A 21,065-nucleotide genomic window follows, 5' to 3' on the forward strand; every position below is an offset into this window, starting at 1 on the left:
CTAAGATGCAAGTACAACAGAAAAATGTGTAATGAATTGCTTTATTATTTGGTTTTGAGCAATGATTTGGCGAGTTATTTTACGTTGTACGGAGTGATGTAAAACCTGAAACACGAGGTGCCAGTCTAATAAATCTTTAGAGAGTAAGTCTTGGATATCCTCAATTTTATAATTTTATTATTCAGATAATAAGTAAAAGTGAGTTTTTTTTGCAAACAAATCACCTATAACATAGAAAACACTACTATAATGATTTTCTGAGAAAGGTAATAACACAAAAAATAAAAATGGCAAAAAAGAATAGTGTTGGTTTCGTTGTGGTTTAAAAAGAATAATTTCGAGCAATTAACACAATGTAGATATATTAGAAAATATTTATTCCAATAAATGTTAGTATATTATATGATTTTATATTGGGTGATGCATGGTATAAGTCAGTTATTATATGATATCTAATTGATAGTATTTATTTCAATAAAAGTTGGTATATTAAATAAAATCATGTTGATGTGACATATGGTATAAGTCAGTATATTATATAGTGACTATATGGTAGTATATATTACAAGGAAAATTCGGAGTCTATGATACGTCCAAACTTACACCTTAATTAAGAAGTATAAATGGTCAAAGTCATTTATAAAACTTAACCAGAGTTGAGGTCGATGTCAAGAGGAATTTACAGTAGAAATAACTTACTAGTGCTTATATTCAGTTGCAGTTAATATTTCTAAAAACTAAATTGTGAAAAATAAATATTGGATTGATTTCTATCCAAGTAACTAATGTTGGTTAAAATTGAATATTAACACTAGCAGACGATAGTTTCAAGATTTGATGTTTCATTAAAGTAGACTAGAATTGTGTTCCCCATGACCTTTAGACTTCAACTTGAATTCCTCACCAAAAAAAAAGATTTCTTGATAAACTTCGCACGTTCATAGCAAGCTATGTACATCTAAACGCAACCTTATAAGGTCAATATCTATGTTCTCCCCTCAGTCTTGGAGTGTTTTGAATTTGACTCTTGCAATACTTTTTAAGAAGACTATCCTCTCTCGAGCTCAAGTCTTTAAAACAAGTTGGTAGATTCGTGTTTAGATTTTTCTAATCATTACTTTTCTTTCCATCAAGTAATGACTATATGCATATTGTAGCGCGTGCACTCATTAAAAATAATTCAATATGAAAATAGAAACGATGTATGTTATCATCAATCAAAAGTTATTCGTGGTTGATTCTAATGTTGTGTTTTAGTCATGGTTCCCACAACCGGAGTTCTGGTGTTTAGCTGCTCATATTCTCAATAAAATAAGAGTTAGATTCTAGAATAACAAAATAGACTTACAATGATTGAAACCCAAAAGCTTCTTGATTAAGAGCACAAAATTAAGATCAAAACAATGATCAAAATTATCCAAACAAGTGTATCAAAAAGGAAACTATCGTTTCTCCACACGACACTTTTTTCTCAAAGACTCGATGATACTCTAAAAATAAACCCTAAGAAATTAAAATAAACTTAGAAAAGAGTCGTACACGAAGTAGGAGAACATAACAGTCGACTTTATTCACGAGCAGGCTAAACGGTCCGTGAAGCTTTTCACGGCTCGTCAGTGCCTTTCGTGAACCAACACTTAAACAATTTTTATCAACTTCAACTATAGCTTCTTCACGAGCCACTGTACTGCCTGTACAAAGCACCATGGCCAGTCTGGAGTCTTGTATCACCATACTTTAACTTTCTTTCTTCTAGGCCATTTCCACAAGCAGTTTCACGACTCGTACAGATTACGACAACTCGTGTAGCCCTCCGTCAAGTATATCACACTTTAAACTTCACTTTTCACTCTTTCCTTCTATCACTTGTTTCAAGGTATTTACCTGCACACCAGCAAAAGAAATATCATATCCACATAAACATGCTCGACTTCTTGCACTAATCTTTTTTTTTAGTCAAATGTGCTATAAGTTCATGACACATCAACACCCTCAACTTAGCGCCATTGCTTGTCATCAAGGGATGAAAAAGGATAACACTCGATGCTCAAATACATAACAAAACTATCAAAGATATGCAGTAGCTATATTCACAAAGCTTACATACAAAAACATCTAATTACGATACACAGATTAATGGACGACATTCCATTACATACAGTCGATCATGCTTGTACCAGTAACAAACTTTCAGTCAACTTAAACAACTAGCAAATGCAAACATAGTGCCCTCACCACAAAGAAGTCCCTCACACATGATATCAATTATGAATTTGGGACTGAAAGATACGCTCACTCTCCAAAAGAACTTCTATCACTATATATATTTAGACCATAAGCTTCCTTGTTTTCTACACTTCAACTATCAAATAAACAGAATAGGATCACTATAGGAATTTATTAGCTTGTAATATTGGCTCGGGTTAGGGAGTGGAACATTTGGGCATATGAGTAGCCTAGATTACCTTGGTTCCCCAAAGTTGCTAATATCACACTACTCTTGCTTAAGTGGTTCCGACCTCTTTTTTCTTTAACACATCTCAACACTCACATCAATTTCGTTTCTTCTTTCTTTTTCTTTTTCTTTTCCTCCTTCTTTTCCTTTTTATCTTTTTTCCTTTTTTTATAACCACCATCTACTTGAACCATTCCTCTTTTGTATTGTGGTTTCGTGCCTTTGGACAAACCAAGGATACTATCCTGATAAGTTATTTCTTTTTTTTCATTCAGGTCATGACCACTCTCAACTTAGGCTTTTGACTTAAGTTGTGGCATCGTGCCTTCGTAGAACTAAGCATACGATTACAACATGGTGACAATAAAAATTAGCTTCAAGGCTCAATTAGGGTTCAAGGTTTCATGATTTCATTTGGCAGTTGTTGTTTGTTTTTTTGCTAAAGTGGACTATATACAAAAACGCCCTATGATGCTTTCCTATCCAGTTATTCAATAATCTTGTCAAGACTATTTGGGGAGGTTCTAGCTTATACCTATGGAGTTAGACTTCACACAAACACTTACACTCACTCATGCCACATGCTTACACTTTTTAGCATTTAGTCAACAAACTTTTGTCCTAGTTAACAATGATCAACACGTAAGTATATGAAATGTCGTACAAAGAGCCTAACAGTCAAGGGTACTTTTATCAGATATCACACAAAACTCAAGATGCGCACACTTCAACAATTTCAACATATTTGTACACAAACCGTCTAACAAAATACATGAGACAACCTTCATACACTTGTGACTACTAATGGCAGGTTTCTCACCCCCCAACAAAACATACTTTTCCCTCAAAGTACAAAATAAAAAGGTAGTGAGGAGGGTTCATACCTGCGACGCTCTAGGCATCGGTAGTCGGAATTAGAGTGGCACCCTAATCAACGGGTGCTCTCTCTAGTACAAACTTTATCTCGCGTTCGCTACTATCTGGAGCAAGTGCCTCACTAACTGAGGGGGAAGTAGGGCAACTACCTGAAGTGCCAGACCTCAATGCATCACACTGTCGCTGCTACAGTTCTTCTTTTTCCTTAACAACACTCCTGGACTATTTTCTGGCTTTCTTTAGTCTCCTACATTCCTCCCAAGGAATTTCATCTTTGAGATCAGATTCATGGCTTCTTTTCTTCCCCTTATCCTTACCCATCTCGGGCCTGGCAAGCTCATAACACCTCATATTTCTAAAAGGTAGAAAATTGCATGTTTGCATGATCTGGTGCTAGAACCAATGGAGCCACCAACGGCCCGTGGTCTGAAACACAGTCTGTAGGTCAGCCCGTGGTTGGATAGTCCAAATTTCCTAAAATTTGTTAAGTTCCATACTTTTATATAGTTCAACAGGACGGTCTGTTGTGCCATGCACGAGTCGTAGATAGGTCTCGTAGGAGAGTCCCAAACTTAGAGAAATTTTAGAGTTAAAAGTTGATAACCACAACAGAGATGTATGACCCATAGGTTGACCCACATACCATACATGTAACACCTCGGACTACGATCAGTTTTTAGTTTTGGGTAAACTTGAAACGATCCTATCTTTTAGCACATAAAGATTTAGGTAGCCCATGAGGTATCAAATCGAAGGTATTTGAGTCCTCTTTCCAATGCCACCAAGTTTGTTAAATTTTGAGCTCTCAGTAAAAATTTATGGCTATTTGAGTGAAGCCTCTCCAGTTAAGGCTTTCCATCCCTGCGGAAAATGGGGTATTTTGGTATTTTCCTTACCCCACTAGGCCTAAAAAGTTTTTCCACTCCTAATAAGGGTATAATCTGATTTAGACCACTTTTGGCACGTTCCTAAATGCTTAAGGTTGAGAGAGGGGTTTCAAAAGGAGAAAAGAAGAGGGTTTCAAGCATACATTTAAGGATTGAGAGATTTTGCCAAGAACAAGGGTTCTTTCGAGGTATGCAAGTTTCTCATAATATTGGGTTGATTCACCCTCAGTCCAATAATGTGATTTCTTTCATTAATTCTTCAATGAGATTGTTTATATTGAGATTTTTAAGAAGTTCTTGAGTTATAACCCCATTCTTTAATAATAGAGGTTTTTAAGTTCTTCAGGTGAGGATATTGCGAATGAGTGTTATTTATTGATGGATTTTATATGGGTATCATTGATTTTGTGCTGGGTTTATGAATCAAAGAGAGTTTTGAAGAAATCACTCGATTCTAGATGAGTTAGGACACGAAAATTTGAAGAAAAATTCGTCAGATTTTTTAGTACGGGTGTGTGGCGGCGCACCACGACTGCGCAAGGACTACCGTCTAGTAGTTTGGGGCCTGACGCAGCGCGCCACTCAGTGCACCCCAAACACTGTCCAGTAGTTTTTGGGCTGGCATCCCGCTCCACTCAGTGCGCTAGGGTCGCCAGATCCTTTTCTTTTCCGTCCTTCATTCTGTATGTGTTCTTTCAAATCCTACATGCGTTCTCTTCATTATACGAACTCTTAAAGTTTTCATTAATCCTTGTGAAATCCTGCATGTCTTAATTCATATTTCGAATTAAAGTAAAGTTAAGAGGAATGTTCAAGAGCTGCCTTTTTGAGTCACTTTGATAATTCATTTAAATTGATTATAGTTTTGAACTAAATCTTTACTAAATGAGTATGAGAATGAAAAGAATTGTTTTTCATGTTTCAAAATGAGTATAAGGGAACTAAGTATTCCTAAGTGTAACACTTTTTACATTTTAAATGAGAGAAACATCGATTTCTGAATGAGTTATGAGTTTAGAGAAGTTTCAGAGCATTACTTCTTTAAGAAGGTCTTTTGAGTAATTACCTCAAATTGAGAAAGAGTTATGTTTTAAATTTCAGACAACTCAAAATCCTCATAAACCATGTATGCCATGGGTAATGGATCATACTTTTTAGATGATTCCTTATTGCTTTTAAGCATAGCTTAGTGGATCCACTTAGTTGAGGTGTTCTATACCCAGGCAAGGTATAGGACAGTTTTGAAAGCGTGGGTGAGATGATGTATCATCACGTAGCTTATAGTGATGGTTGTCGATTAGAGAATCTCCCAAATAACACTAAAGAGTTTGTTATTGTAATTTTAATACATATTGAGGCTATATCTACTGTTTTAAAAGCTTTAAATATTGCATCTCTTATTGTTGCTTTCATATTGAGTTGAGTTGAGGTGAGTATTTCTTCCAGCCTTGTCAGTTCAGTTAACTATTGCTTTCAATTTTCCCTTTATATTCTCGTACATTCAATGTATTGACATCATTCGATCTGTATCTTTTCATGTTGCAGATACAGGTGTTCAGGGTCAACAACAGGCGCTCCGTTGATACCATTTGCATTCCAGTTTGCTTTGGTGAGCCTCTTTGCTTTCCAAAGTGTTCCACATTTGTTTTTAGTATTTGTTAAGATGTCGTGGGTCTTAACCCAACATCAATAATAGTGTTTAGAGGCTTCATAGAGTAGTAGTTGATGAGTCTTTCATTATTTCTTTGTTGATGTTTTGAGACCTTGAGATGATTTTTTTATGTTAAATTAAGCATTTCAGACAGTTACTAAGTTGAGTTATTATTGAAACAACTTGAGTTAATCTTTGCATTGGGAGTTCCCATTTTGTTGAGTAAGTCTTCCGCTGAGTAGTGAGCCAGGCCAAGGGTTCACTTGGGGACCAGAGCTGGTTCTCGAGTGTCGGCCACGTCCAGGGTGTAGACTGGGGTGTGACAATACATGGGTCCGTAGTTGGATATCCAAAATTCATGGTCTCTAATCTCACCCACGACCAACCAGGATGGTCTGTGGTCTGATTAACGGACCGTAGGTCTAGCTGTTGGTGAGTTCGACATGTATTTTCAAAAAGGGCTTTTTGGTCGTTTCCTAATTATTCTAACCCAATACTATATTGTTTTACCTTCTATTAGAAATTCTATATAAACGTTTTACCCCCAAAATCTCATAATTCAATTCATTCTCTCAAATTCCTAAAAAAAGAACAGGTTCATCCTCCCTAATATTTTTCTCTCTAGAAGCTTGAAGAAGAAGACTAGGGTTTCTAGTCAAATCTCCAATTACACCATTGATTGTAAGGTCTTGGCATCAAGGTATGATAATTTCCCCCTATAGAGTCCTTTCCTCCATAGGGTTCATAAATTCTTTAATTTTGTAAAGCTAGATTGAGTTTTATTCAATTGACATGGGTTCTTTTCAATTATGATATTATTCATTTATGTCTTTTTAGGAATGAATTGAAGAAATTCCATGTTTCTAAGTTGAATCCTCGTGAACCCATGTGAAATCCATGTTTTCTAGAATATGATGAAGCTTTTGAATCATGAAAGATGAGTTTATGAAGATATGCATGGTCTTATAAAATTGATGAAAATGATTTAAGATTAGCTTTGAGAGTAAATCATCCATGTCGTCGTTCTTGATTGTGAAAGAGTTTTCTCACATAAAGGATTCTTAGAGTTGAAAGTTTTCCACAACTAAACTTTGAATCAACATTTAAAGAGATATTTCAATGAAACCTAGTTTGGATTGGTTGCTTAATTGTACCTTTCCGTAGATGATAATATGACTTTAGCTTTGATTGACTACTTAATGTGCCCTTCCATGGATAATAAGACAAGTTAATAATAATGACTGTTCTGTGGGATTTACGCTTAGCCCCAAGAGGATATTGAGATGGAAGCTCTCTCGTTGCTTGAGGTCGGGTTTCTAATATAAATCTCGGTATCCCTTACCTATGTGCCCTCATAGGATGATTGTCTTAGATAGAAAATAGCTAGTGGAGAAATTAGCTAGTGGATCCACATAAGCTAGAAGTTCATGGTCTTACGTTGGCAAGTAGGACACCCCTTTTCGGTAGAGTAGAGTCTTGTTCATGAGTGTGAAACGCGCCACATTTATAAATGAGAGGCTATAAGATGTTTCAGAAAGTTCACTTTTTTCATTACTCTAAAGTCGTGAGATAAAGTTTAACTCTATAATGTCTTTCTCAATATCCTTATCTAATGCTCTACAAGATATGGCCACTCGAAGGGCATATGCTAGAACGAATGTGGGAGAGAATGTTGTACAAGAAGCTCCTCCTCAAGCTCCTCAAGTTTCGGTCGACCCTTTGGCCGGGCAAGTAACTAATGTGGAGTTTAGGCCTGTTTTCAAGTGTTGGCTCAAGCCATGATGACTTAAACGAATAGATAGGTTGTGGTCCCCATGAACCCAAATTTGGGTACGATGACAACTAGAGTGAGAGACTTCACTAGAATGAATCCTTCGGATTTTCATGGTTCTAAGGCTGAGAAAGATCCTCAAGAGTTCATTGATGAAGTTTATAAGGTGTTGATGATCATGGGAGTGACGCTAGTTGAAAAGGTGGAATTTGCCGCTTATCAATTTAAGGGTGTTGCTCAAGTATGGTTCAACCAATGGAAATAAGAGAAGGCGGAAGATGTGGGTCCTCTTGGAAAAAGTTCATAGTTACTTTTTTTGATAGGTTCTTTCCCCTTGAAATGAAGGAGGCAAAGGTGATTGAATTTATTAACTTCGTCAAGGAAACATAAGTGTGAAGGAATATTCTTTGAAGTTCACACAGTTGTCTCGATATGCTCCGATTATGGTTGTCAATCCTAGGGAAAGAATGAGTACGTTTGTTTCGGGTATGTCTGATATAGTGGTTAAGGAATGTTGTACCGTCATGCTTATCTATGATATAGACATTTCTCATCACATGTTTCATTCTCAACATATTTAAGAGGAGAAATATAAGGAAAGGTCTAGGGAGGCAAAGAGGGCCAAGATCGGTGATGGTAACTTATCACATTCAAAGTCCGATGGATATGGTCGTGCTAAGTTCCGACAAAGGTTTTCCGACGTAAGGTTCCTCCAATGCTCCATCTAAGTTCAACAAAGATATAGTGTCTAACCCTAAACCTCAAGGAGGAAATGGTAATGGATCTTCATTGTCTATGTCTACGTGTGCTAGGTGTGGCAAGAAGCACGGGGGTAAGTGCTTAACCGGCATAGATGGTTGCTTCGGTTGTGGTAAAAGTGGTCATAAAATAAGGGATTGTCCATCACTTACGGCTAAGGGAAGAGAATGTAAGATATCTCTGCCTAGTGGTTCAGGTTCAAGTTCTTCAAAGAAAAACCGATTCTATGCACTTCAGACTCATCATGAAAAAGAGAAATCTCCCGATGTGGTTACTGGTATGTTGAAAGTCTTCAAACTTGATGTTTATGTGTTACTTAACCCCGGTGCTAGCTTCTATTTTGTGACGCCATTTGTGGCTATGAGGTTTGATGTTCTTCCGGATGTGTTGTTAGATCCTTTTTCTATCTCTACTCCAGTTGGTGATTCCACTATGGCTAAGAGGGTCTATAGAAGTGTCCTATCTCCTTATCCCATAGAGTCACTCATATTTATCTTGTAGAGCTTGATATGCTAGATTTTGATGTTACCCTTGGTATGGATTGGTTGCATTCATATTATGCGTCTATTGATTGTAGAATCCATGTAGTCAAGTTTCCGTTTCCAAATGAACCTATCCTAGAGTGGAAAGGGGGAAATTATATGTCTAAGGGTCAATTTGTTTCTTGTCTTAAAGCTAGAAAGATGATCTCTAAGAGTTGCATATACCATCTTTTTCGGGTTAGGGATATGGATTTTGAAACCCCTACTTTTGAGTTGGTCCCCGTTGTTAATGAGTTCCTAGAAGTGTTTCCCGATGATTTACCTGGTATTCCTCCCGAAGGGGAAATAGACTTGGTATTGAACTTCTCCCAGATACGCAACCTATCTCTATTCCTCCTTACCGAATGGTTCTGGCAGAACTTAAGGAATCAATGGAGCAATTGAAAGATTTGTTGGATGAGGGTTTCATCCGACCGAGTATTTCTCCATGGGATGCTCCAGTTTTATTTATTAAAAAGAAAGATAGTTCACTCCGTATGTTTATTGACTACCGGCAATTGAACAAGGTTACCGTTAAGAACAAATATACTCTTCAAAGGATAAATAATTTGTTTGATCAACTTCAAGGAGCAAGTTACTTCTTTAAGATTGACCTCTGGTCGGTTTATCACTAACTGAGGGTGAAAATAGATGGCATTCTGAAGACAACTTTTCGAACTCTGTATGGTCACTATAAGTTTTTGGTAATGTCATTTGGTTTGGCTAATGCTCCGGCCGAATTTTTGGATTTGATTAATAGGGTGTTTATACAATACCTTGATATGTTTGTTATTGTGTTCTTTGATGATATATTGATCTATTCGAGAAGTGAAGGAGAGCATATCGATCATTTGAGTATTGTGTTGCAAGTCCTCAAGGACCAACGACTTTTTGCAAAGTTTAGCAAATGTGAATTATGGCTAAGATCTGTGGCTTTTCTTGGTCATATTGTTTCTGGTAGGGTATTGAGGTAGATCCTAAGAAGATGGTTGCGGTCAAAAGTTGGCCTATACCTCTATCCCCTTCGGATATTAGAAGTTTCTTGGATTTGGCTGGTTATTATAGAAGGTTTGTTGAAGAATTTTCTTCGATTGCCTCTCCATTGACAGCATTGACCCAAAAGAAGGTTAAGTTCATATGGTCTGAAGCGTGTGAAAAGAGTTTCCAAGAATTAAAAAAAAGACTTACTTCCACTCCGGTGTTGACTTTACCGAAAGGAACCGATGGTTTTGTTGTTATTATGATGCCTCAAGAATTGGGTCTGGATGTGTCCTTCTAAAAAATTGGAAAGTCATTTCCTATGCTTCAAGGAAACTTAAGATTCATAGAAAGAATTATCCCACCCATGACCTTGAACTAGTGGCGGTTGTGTTTGCCTTAAAAATTTGGAGGCATTACTTATAATGTGTTCACGTAGATATTTTTACCAACCAGAAGAGTTTGCAATACGTGTTTAAACAGAAAGATCTAAATCTTCGCCAAAAAAGGTGGCTTGAGATACTAAAGTATTATGACATGAGTGTTCTCTATCACCCCGGCAAGGCAAATAAGGTGGCGGATGCTCTTAGTCGGTTATTGATGGGTACTGTTACTCATATTGAGGATGATAAGAAGAAGTTAGTTCGAGATATTCATATATTAGCCTGGTTGGGTGTTCGGTTAGTTGAATCTACCAAAGGTGGTGTTATGGTTCACAATGGTTCATAACCGTCTTTGGTGATGGATCTGAAAGCCAAGCAAGGTCTTGACCCCACTTTGGATTAATTGAAAGAGTGGTGCTTAAAAAGTCCGTAGAGTCTTTCTCCCAAGGGGGAGACGGTGTGCTTCGATATCAAAGTCATTTGTGTGTTCCCAATATTGAAGACTTGAGAGGGAAAATCTTATCAGAATCCCATAGTTCTCGATATTCTATTCACCCAAAAAGTACCAAGATGTATCATGACTTACGAGAGGTCTATTGGTGGAATGGGATGAACAAGGATATTGCAAAATCTGTAGCTAAGTATCCTAATTTTTGAACAAGTAAAAGTTGAGCATCAAAAGTTAGGAGGTTTGTCACAAGATATCAGTATTCCTATTTGGAAGTGGGAAGATTTAAATACGAACTTTATTATTGGGTTGCATCTCACACGAGGACAACATTATTCGATTAGGGTTATAGTAGATCGTATGATGAAATCAGCTCATTTCAATCCCACCTAGGTTTCTTATTCGACGGAGAACTATTCTAAGTTGTACTTGAGAGAAATGGTTAAGTTGCATGGAGTGTCCTTATCCATTATCTCCGATCGTGGTACCCAATTCATTTCTCAGTTTTGGAAATCTTTCCAAAAGGGTCTTGGTACTCGTGTTAAGATTAGTATGGCCTTTCATCTGCAAACTGATGGACAAGCGGAGCGTACAATCGAACCTTTGGAAGATATGTTGAGATCTTGTGTAATTGACTTTAAGGTTAATTGGGATGATCATTTGCCTTTGATTGAGTTTGCATACTATAATAGCTATCATTTCAGCATTGGTATCGCTCCATTCGAGTCTCTATATGGTAGGAGGTGTAGATCTCCTATAGGTTGGTTTGAAGTGGGAGAAGTCGCTTTGATAGGCCCCGAGTTGGTGCATGAGGCTATACAAAAAATTTAGCTTATTAGAGAAAGGTTTAAAATGGCTCAAAGTTGGCAAAAGGTCTTATACCGATGAGAAAGAGAGACCTTGAGTTTGATGTTCATGATTGGGTCTACTTGAAAATATCATCCATGAAGGGTGTGATGAGGGTTGGGAAGAAAGGGAAGTTTAGTCCCCGTTACGTGGGCATGTATCAGATTTTAAGGCATATTGGCAAAGTTGCTTATGAACTGGATTTGCCTTATAACTTGGCATCGGTGCATCCAATTTTCTATGTATCTTTGTTAAAAAAAATGTGTTGGAGATTCGACATCTATAGTTCCCTTAGAAGGTTTGGGAGTTAAGGAGAATCTTTCTGATGAGGAAGTTCTGGTTGAGATTTTAGACCGTTAAGTTAAGAAGTTGAGAAATAAGGAAGTTGCTTCCGTGAAGGTTCAATGGAGGAATCAGTTAGTTGAGGGTGCTACTTGGGAGGCCGAGGCTGATATGATGTCCTGTTATCCTCATTTCTTTCTGTCTATCCCTACTCTAGCTTGAGGTATTTAGTCCCTCATGGTTTACTCTTTTGGTATCATGTGTTTTAGATATTCTCATGATTTCCTCATTATGCATAATTCATGAAAAGCTTAAATTTTGAAAACAATAGTTAACTTGATTGATTTCTACATGTTTATGAGCATTTGAGTATGAGTTGCATATAGACTTCATGATACGATGTTTTGAACATACTTTAGCTTAGAGTTGATGTTTCCTCCTCGGATATGTGCAATTATATGATTGCATTCATGTTGGGATGTTAGATTAAGTCATACCCTCCTTATTATATCCTGAATCTCATTCAAGGATGAATTTTCCCAAAGGGGAGATAATGTAACAGCTCAGATTTAAAAAAGGTAGAAAATTACAAGTTTGCAGGATCTAGTGCCACAACCAACGAAACCACCAATGACCCATGGTCTGGCACACGGTCTATAGGTCAGCTCGTGGTTGGCCAGTCCATATTTCTTAAAATTTGTAAAGTTCCAGTACTTTTATACGGTTCAGCAGGATGTTCCGTTGTCCCATGCACGAGTCGTAGGTAGGTCTCGTAGGTGAGTCCCATACATAGAGAAATTTTAGAGCCAAAAGTTGAGACCCACAGCCAAGATGTACGCCCCGTAGGTGAAACCATGGACCGTACATGGTTCCTTTGTTGGGAATCCAAAATTCAAGGTCTCTGATCTCACCCACTACCAACCAGGACACTCCGTGGTCTGACCAACGGACCATAGGTCTGGTCGTTCGTGAGGTCGGCATTTATTTTTAAAAAGGGCTTTTGGGTCTTTTTCTAATTATTCTAACCCAATACTATGTTGTTTTACTCTCTATTAGAAACCCTATGAAATTTTTTTTATTAAAAAAAAAATTATTTTTCCTTTTTTCCCCCCCCCCCCCCCCCCACAAAAAAAATCTTATATTTCAATTCATTCTCTCATATTCCTAAAAGAAGAACAAGTTCATCCTCCCAAATATTTCTCTCTGTAGAAGCTTGAAGAAAATACTAGGGTTTCAAGTCAAGTCTCCAATTTCACCATTAATAGTAAGCTATTGGCATCAAGGTATGATAGTATTCACCTATGGAGTCTTTTCCTTCAAAGGGTTCCTAAATTCTCTAATTTCGCGAAGTTAGATTCCCCAATTAAGTTAGAGTTTTATTCAATTGACATGGACTCTTTTCAATTATGATATTATTGATTCATTTCTGTCTTTTTATGAATGAATTGAAGAAATTGTATGTTTCTAATTTGAATCCCCATGAACCCATGTGAAATCCATGTTTTCTAGAATCGATCATATGATGAAGCTTTCGAATCATGAAAGATGAGTTTATGAAGATATGCATGTTCTTATGAAATTGATGAAAATGATTTAAGATTTACTATGAGAGTAAAGCATCCATGTTTTTGTTGCTGATTGTGAAAGGGTTTTCTCCCATAAAGGATACTTAGAGTTGAAAGGTTTTCTCCCCATGAACCCATGTGAAATCCATGTTTTCTAGAATCGATCATATGATGAAGCTTTCGAATCATGAAAGATGAGTTTATGAAGATATGCATGTTCTTATGAAATTGATGAAAATGATTTAAGATTTACTATGAGAGTAAAGCATCCATGTTTTGTTGCTGATTGTGAAAGGGTTTTCTCCCATAAAGGATACTTAGAGTTGAAAGGTTTTCCTCAACTAAACTTTGAATCAAGATTTAAGGAGCTATTCTAATGAAATGTAGCTTGGATTGGTTCGTTAATTTTACCTTTCCATGGATGATAATATGACTTTAGCTTGGATTGGCTACTTAATGTTCCCTTCGATGGATAATAAGACAAGTTAATAATAATGACTATTCCGTGGTATTTACGCTTAGCACCGAGAGGATATTGGGATGAAAGCTCTCCCGTAGCTTGAGGTCGGGTTTCTAGTAGAAATATCTTTATTCCATACCTATGTGCCTCCATAGGATGATTGTTAGATAGACATTAGCTAGTGGATCCACATAAGCTAGAAGTTCATGGTCTTACCTTGGCAAGTAGGAAACCCCTTTTTGATGTGGGGTAGCTACCGGATTCCATGTTATAGTTCACATGGTCTCAATGTCGGTTAAAGGTAAATCTCCTATAAGTATGAATTAAGGTTACTTCTAAAAGTATCTCACGAATGGTTTAAAGATGACAGCTTGCATTAACCATGATTTACGATTTATGTTTTCTAACCCTTTTACATCATGATTTAGCTTGTTCATTGCATGTGTTTCATGTTTATATGCATTGCTATCATACTTTCTACATTCCATGTACTAATGCATACTCTTGCCTACATTCTTTCATTAATGTAGGGTCCGACGCTTTTGATTTGCATTTACGTGGCTAGGGATCACTTAGTAGATTGAATATTGGTGAGTCCTCATGTTTCGAGGACTGAGCTTTACTTCTTATTATCTTTATATTTTTCATTATTCTTTGTAATGCATGGGTTACGTCCCGTTCACTCTTGGTGTACTAGATGTCTTTGAGACTATGTTAGTTTTCCGCTACGTTTTATAAACTCTTATGTTTTGAAATTATCTTTTCAATCTCCTGATTCTCTACTATCTTGTATGATTCATGCTAAGTGTATTTGTATAGAGCCTCTTGGGGTCCTATACGTCATGTCACATCTAGGGTATACTTTGGGTCATGACAAGGCTCACCAAATATCCCCAACTGCCTTTGTAGTTGTAGGCATATTTAATAGAATCATCAGTGAATCTGGTGCCAGTGTGGGAGGCATCACAACCGGTTTGTAAGCCAGTTTCTCCACATCCCCCTTTAAAGAAGCCAACTAGACCAGTAGAGCAACAATATCTACACAGCTCAAAGCATCTATCCATCTAGTGAAATGTGTCTCTAAGCCGTCAATCCGATTCCTCGTCACAAAAATCTCCTATCGGAGTTCATCTCATAACCTTTGCTCTGGACTCTGGACTTGTCTCTAGACAACATGTGGTAGTTTTTCAACTACCTGATCAAGTATAGATCTGTTCTACCATTTTTCCGTCGCAAGTTTCTCAAAGAATGCTACAAGTAGAGAAAAATATGTACCTGCGGCTGATGAGGCTGGTGCTGCTGACGACTGGACTCCCCGGGCTGCATGTTCCAACCCCTACGTAGACTCGCTTGCCACTCCTTCACCTTGTGCTGGCACAACCGGTACATCTGGCAACACTGATAATGATGTTGCAGGGCCCCACGTGTTCTCGTACAGTGGGTTGGCCACATCTTTAATCTTATCAACAGAGGTGAATTTAGTGGTATCGAAGAACCTATCCACTAAATTATTAGCTGGTATCTGGGCATGCTAGCACAATCTTCTTATCGGAAAATAAGAAGGAAAACCTATTTTTTCATTGAGGGCACGATCTCTCATTTCTGTAGCAATCAGTCGACCCACATTTTGTGCATAACCCGCCATATTACAAGCTATTTAGGAAGCTTGGGAGGGTGAGAGAGTGTTATCATTTACTATTGACCGCAATAATGCACGAACCACAGCCCACCAAACTTAATCCGAAAATTTCAAAGACGTTTTGGTGATGTGCAGCCTTGGGTTTGCTACCCATGAAACTGCCTCACCTTTAGTTGCGATTGTTGACACCCAATTTTGGCTCTCAACATGTAACTAAAATAAAAATAAAAATAATGAAATATATATATGTTACGTAATTGTAGGAATACGAAAAGATTTTTTATTATTATTTATTTTATTTAATAAATTTATTTCTTAAATACTATTTTTTTATAAAAATTAAATATATTATATAAATATTACTACTTTCTCATTTTTTAGATTTCACGTCAAACAAATATTTTTCTTAAGGGTTAGCTCGATTTTTCTAATTAAATATAATTTTTATTATTGCGATGAATATTATTTTTTTTTACATTTTTTTCAAATTAGGAAGGCTTAATTAATTATTTAATTACTAGTTTGTGTTAATTTTTTATATATATTTTTTCAAATGACTAATTTTATCAAATAAGTTAGTTTTGTAAAATTATTATTGTTAATTTAATAAACTATGGATATTTAATAAAGAAAAGGTTATAATTTAAATGGAGTTAATTTGAGCAAATTTGGCAATCCAAGTAATTTTAATTCGGCCAATCCACGCGTGCCACATAAGAAGCACATGGATTGTGCTAAGGGCCAATCCGTTTGATTTAATCTAAGGGCTCATTTTAATTCAACATTTTTCTATATATCTATATATATATATATATACAATATTTATTTATTTAACTCTTGATTAATTTTGACCGTCCGATCAAACGATCAGACGGCTCAAAATAACCAAAGACCTTCTTCTCTTAAATAGACTCTACCACCGCCCCTATGCTCTGATTTTTTTTACCAGAAATCACGTTCTTCTTCCCAGACAGAACGTCTTCTCCATCAACCTACTCCCCCACCTTCTCCCTCAGGCTACTCTCTGCGCTAGCTACACCGTCACCCATGGCCGCCCACCCTATGCTACCTACGACTTCTCCTGCCCCAAGATCCTCTCCATCACCTCCCCCACGTGCTCCCCCCATCCCCTTCGTCAGAACGGCTCTGCGTCACCGGAAAAATATCTCATCAAGTCCCTCAAACCTCTCAAATCGACCTGAAAAGGTCGATTTGTGATAAATTTTTCTTCTTCGACATGATTTCTTTGCTGAGATTTGTGTTTCCAAGAATTCAAATTGACTATAAAATGGGGACTTCGGTTCTCATTCGAGGAGGATCCAAGGAACGATCGAGGAACATCCAAAAAAACAATATAGAAAACAGAGAAAAAAGGAATCAGAAAAATGGGAAAAGAGAAACAGAAACATCTAAAAACAATCCAAAAACAAGAAGAAAAACAATCTGAGGTCGGGAAAGGAGTTCGAAGTTGAATCTTGACGTCAAAGCTCTAGTTTGTTGCTCAACATAAGGTAAAATTCTTTTTTCGAATCTTTATTTAGTTCTGTTTTTTAGTTAATATGTTTGTTTATCGATAAAAGTTAGGTTTAGTTTTCGCTTTCGTCAATATTATTTTCTCTAGTGTCCTTTTCGCTTCTTGTAGTTGTTGTGAATATGTGTATCGATGTTGTTGGGTTTTGAATCCCCTGTTAAGAATTGTGGCTTGTGTATTACTTCATATACACTTAGCCATAACTTCACATAGTTTTTATGTTATGGCTTGTAAAATCTAGCTTTAACAGGTTCCTCGCCTAGCATGATATAATTATGTTTTATTATTGTTTTTAGATTTGTATGAATTGTTCTTCTAGCATAAATTTAATCTCTTGACGTCTTGATCTCATCTTGTTTTTCTTCGTTTAAAATCTTATGTTGTGTTAGCCTAAGTTTCAAAACTTAAGACTTGCGATCATCTCGAACTTATAGCTGATGAAGTTTTTTTTTAAAGATTTTTTTGAGCTTAAAAGTGGATCTTTCTTATTTTGCATCTATCTAATGTGGTATAAACTTTAGTTGAATGTGCTGAAAGATTTAATCAATTCAGGGCTGCTCGTTTTGTTCCTCTTTAGAGTCATTTTTATCTCCAGGAAGCTATAACTTTGATGCTTGTTAAGCCATAGAAATCCACATTTTTTCGTGTTGTAAATCAATGTAAATTCGAATTGAAATCGGCTTAGAAAACACAACACCTGTCTATGTTACTGATTCTGAGTTCTATATATGAATTTTGTGAAATGTTTAGCTAGCTTGATTTATGTTGCTCTCCGCTGCTAAGTGATATCCGTGTTTGGACAGATGTGTTGCGCCTTAGATTTTTTATAAGTCATCTTGTTGTTTCGCAAGTCAGATTTCATTTAATGTTCGAGGAGACTCGATTCTAAATTTTGTTTATTCAAGTATAACCAAGCTTTGTCTAAATAATCATTTTCTAAGTACGAGTGAGCCATTTTTTTAACTCTTAAGATCTACTGGCTCAATTTTCCAATATGGAATTAATTTCCTATCTTATGTTGTTTCTTTGATGGATGGTAGTGTGGAAGTATTCAATTAGGATAGCTTTTTAATATGAAGAATTGGACAACTGCATCTTTTTCTTCTCCTTTCAAAAGTGTTGACTCATAATAAATTTGCCTATGTTCACGTAAAATCAAGGAAGCTAAATAGGCATTTACCTATTAACTTGAGGCAGATCGAACTAACTAGAATATAATCAATCTTGGTCTATTCCCTCTCTCGTATTTCATCTTCTCCGGTAACATTTTCTTTTACTTTTGCTTTATAACCTTGTTAATAAGGCCATTGCTCGCATTCTTTATTTAGTTACGATTCATAAAAACGAACATAAGAATGTTTGAACGTCTGTAATTCCCTCTCAAGTTTTATTTTGTGTCTGTTCTTTTGGGATTATAACTCGGCTGAAATTATACCTCGCTCTACGTGTGATTATCGAATTTTAGTACGTAGAATGATCGATATGAGCTAGAATATATACTCATGATGAGCAGATTTTGTGTGTGTGTATGTTTTAAAGACATATGCATGTAGGAGGACCTCATGGTTATTAATGGACATTTGACTAGATATTTCCTTTTTTTTTATTTCTCTAGTTTGGCAGTTTATGTGAGTTTCTTCTTTACTTTGTAATTTCTTCCATGAAACTACCACCTGCATGCATTAATTCGTATGTGGTCTTAATGTCCCAGTGGCTATCCTTTAAACATTATTTCCTGTTTTACCAACATGCTTCAATGAATGAGTTGTTACGAACAATGTGTTCTACCCTTTAGTTAGTATTACTCCTGTTAGACTAATAAGTTCGAATTTCGTTATAGTGTGCAAAATTCGCTATGTTATGATCTTGTGTAATCAAAAATTGGTTTTTGTAATAAGAGTTAACATCTATTTTTAGCATCAAGATATAATCAATTATATTTTTAATCTCTATTTTCTTTCAAAAGTATGCTCAAAATACCCCCAACGACTTAATCATGCATCCCCTTAATACTTGTTGTACAAATTATGTCTTAAAGTTTCCTTATCAACCTTATCTAAATTAATCTAAGAGTAAGAGTATGTTTGGCTTCGAACTTGTTTTGTTAAGATTTCATAGTTTGTGTCAAGCAAGATTTATTCACTATGTTGACAAACCATGGTCTACGTACTAGCATACATACTTTCTTTTGATATTTGTTGCTTTTGAAATCCTAACCTATCTTGAAATTTGTCTATATGGTTAACTTTAGAAACTTTTAAATCTTTTTCCTCTCTCTGTTGTGACTAGAAGAATCCTCTGTTAAAGCATAATGCTTTGCATCTGATGTAGCCGAACTTAGTCTATCAATTGATAGTCTCATTAATCCATCTGTCAATAGTCTAAGATATTTGTCGTTTTGGCGTCATACATGATTCTGTGAACTTAGCCCTTGTCCCATGTATTTATTTCATCTTGATTCCACTCTAAGTATTGGACCCCCACTTCGTATTTTATCTTGTTATTTGTTGGTTATCTTTGCATATCTTGTGGGGCATAGGATTAAACATGTATTCTTTCTTTAGGAACCAGATATAGTACTGTTTGCTTGTTTTATTAGACTTAAAAGAATAAACATATGCTCCTATGCTTCAGAAATGGTTGCAGATACATTAAACCTTCCATTATATTATAAAAACATATTCATATGCACGTGACTACATAATATTATGTATTGTGATAAATATAGAGTCCACTTGCTAATTCTTTTCGTTTTCTTATATTTCATGTACAATTGGAGAGTTGGAGTTTCTATTTTGGAACTTATTATTGGCCTAAAATATTAGGCCAACAACAATTAGGATCATCGCGATACTCGGATTCTTATAAATAGGAGCCTAACGTTCTTTAGTCTTCCCTTCTATGATTTTGATGATATTATTTTGATATGTCGACTAACCTTTACTTATGTCTACATAACTCTTTAGTTTTGATATATTAAATTGCTTGTCTTCTTATTTTGAAGATTATTTTTGTGAGCCAATATTATTTGTTTGCGAATTTTGTTGAAAAACTTTTAGAACAAAAAATGATAAAAATATTTCTTTTTGAAAATGGGTTAACAATTTTTACTTATAGTATTCTTTTAGCCCTTTTAAGTTGAAGAGAAGGGGCTTGTAGTTTAAGAATTTCCAAATGACGTTTCAAAAGGCTAAAATAATTACCTATAGAAATTACTTACGGCTAAAATATTTACCTTTAGAATACCATTTTTTTTACAAGTAAGAACGTAGGCTCATATATCTAACAAAATAAATATAACTATAGAATAAGTCCCAATAATTATGCCCACTTTATATTCTTTTGACATCACCCCCTTTATGAAAATATATTCGCTATTGTCATTTTTTTTTAATCAAACATTACTAAAATATTTTAATTTCTTAACATATTATTTCAAGATTTTAGATATGCCAACAGGTTTAAAATACAAGGTACGACATATACATATATGTCATACGCAAAAAAAAAGAAGGTACAAATCCTATATTTTTTTTTAGTTTTTCTCTATACGTACTTATTATTTTATTACACTTCATGTTATTTTTCTCATATATATTATCTCTTTTACAAAATTACTTATTTATTTTTATAATTTATAAATTCGTACACTTTCATATACACATTATTTTACTACATATAATCTATTGTTAATTTTTCCCAACATGTATATAAATAATAAATATTCTTATGTTTTAAACAACCTATGTGTACCTACCATACTTAAAGATCACAAACTTTATATAATACTTTATATAATATTTTAACATTTAGTAGCATTATTATTTATTGTATTTGTTTATTTTTAGAAAATCCCATTTTTATGTATTGTCATTCAAAAACATGTTTTTTACACATACTACTACATATTTATACTCGGTTACTATCTCATTTTTTATTTTCCTTTACATCTTAATTTCATATACAGATAAAACGACAAATTTTCCATATCCTTTAAACTCAACATTTATTTT

The sequence above is a fragment of the Solanum tuberosum genome, unplaced genomic scaffold, assembly GCF_000226075.1.
Source record: "Solanum tuberosum cultivar DM 1-3 516 R44 unplaced genomic scaffold, SolTub_3.0 scf00178, whole genome shotgun sequence".
In the NCBI taxonomy this organism is placed as follows: domain Eukaryota; kingdom Viridiplantae; phylum Streptophyta; class Magnoliopsida; order Solanales; family Solanaceae; genus Solanum; species Solanum tuberosum.